This window comes from Dreissena polymorpha, chromosome 7 (genome assembly GCF_020536995.1).
Source record: "Dreissena polymorpha isolate Duluth1 chromosome 7, UMN_Dpol_1.0, whole genome shotgun sequence".
Classification (NCBI taxonomy): Eukaryota; Metazoa; Mollusca; class Bivalvia; order Myida; family Dreissenidae; genus Dreissena; species Dreissena polymorpha.
In genome coordinates, this window is record NC_068361.1 from 33,864,254 (window position 1) to 33,865,942 (window position 1,689).

Here is a 1,689-nt window from a genome sequence, read left to right on the forward strand (position 1 = left end):
TAAAATAATCTAAACGTATATTTGTCTTGTTTAAGAGACACGGAACTTAAACGAGAAGTCTTTATAAATAAGTAAAAACGTACAGTTCAAACAACACAAGAACTTGTGAATGTCACCAATCCTATTTCGATCGAAGCCGCCAGGATGCCCTATGTTGCCAGTGTTTTCAGCTGTTCCTTTCAACCGAATACACCCGTGTCCGTCTGTATCAGCTTCAAGTATATGAGCAGTGACAATTTTATAATCCGTAGCTAAAATAAAAGCATCAACATAAACAAGTGAAATAATGAGTGTGTGGAGTGTAAACAGATGAAAATAAATACATGGGTACATACAGGATATTTTAAAACAGTGCGAATCAAGATCGATAAAATATACCATTGGCGCATATTGGTTGTGCACACATCGACTCTCGGAAGTTTTCTTATTTTCAAGAAATGATGTGATAATTCACCAATATGTGCTGGGGTCGAAGTTATTCAATGTGTTACCTAGCATGGTATTGTGATCTTAAATAAATGAAAACAGTGGAAAAAGGATGAAAATCAGCTTTTCACATCGTGAGTAAACTTAATTTGTTTTGTACTTTGAACCGTTTATACCTATAAACAACTCTAAACAAAAAGCCATACAATTTGAACATTTACAGCATGCCATTCAAATAGTGTGTCCGAAACGTAACAGTAATGGTCCAATCTGTTTCGAATATGAATGTGATCTAAACTATGTTTATACTTAAGCAACACTATTTCAATGTTTTTAAATTTGAGTTTACTGCTAAAACATGACGAACTGCTATTTTACTATTGACTTAAGGAAATGTAGTTTGAGTTTTGCATTAATAATGGACGTAGTCTTATGACAGCAAAATATTGTGAACTATTTTTTATCAAGTGGCAATGCACGGAACGATTGGATTAAAACGCACATACTAAAACGTAAGGAAACAACAAGGTGGCTAGAATACTATTCCATTATTCTGTTCAAGAGTGGAGATAGTTTCGTTTTAATGAATAGCAACGTGGCCGTAAAATACACCGCTTTATGTCGCAGTTCAAGCGTCAGAAAATAAACGTACCTTCGTCGAAGATGTATCTTATAACATTCTGGTATGTATTCTCAGGCTTCTGTCAGTTTTCCTGGAAAGATCTACCATTCGCCATGTTTAGACACGTCCGGACATTTAAAAGCATAAAAAAAGTCGTTGACAGTGACTGTATAGCTTGCATTGCTTTTATACATGGTCATTCCGCAATGGTAAAGTGATTACAAAGTTTTTGAAGTAACACGCACTAATAGAAACCTGTTACAAAATCACGATTTGTCCATTAACAAAGATTATGTCATGTTATTATTTATAACAGAACTGATATCAAGTTTAAAATTTACCACACAACATATTAAAGGGATCTTTTCACGCTTTGGTAAATTGACAAAATTGAAAAAAGTTGTTTCAGATCCGTAAGTTTTCGTTTTAGTTATGATATTTGTGAGGAAACAGTAATACTGAACATTAACCATGCTCTAATATAGCCATTATATGCACCTTTTGACGATTTTAAAACCTAAAAATTATAAAGCGTTGCAACGCGAAACGATTGAATAATTTGGAGAGTTCTGTTTTTGTCGTTAAATTTTGTGAAACTACGAAGATTGCTTATATAAGGTATAAAATACGTCACGAAAGTG

General features: G+C 33.6%; 1 long non-coding RNA gene across 1 annotated transcript; it reads right to left on the minus strand.

The window, feature by feature from the left end:
• LOC127836824 (uncharacterized) lies at positions 1 to 1,398 on the minus strand. The gene is made up of 2 exons (XR_008028940.1): positions 1,079 to 1,398; positions 1 to 212 (listed from the first exon to the last, which is right to left on the minus strand). It is a non-coding gene; the product is annotated as an uncharacterized LOC127836824 (long non-coding RNA).
• Positions 1,399 to 1,689: the final 291 nt, after the last annotated feature.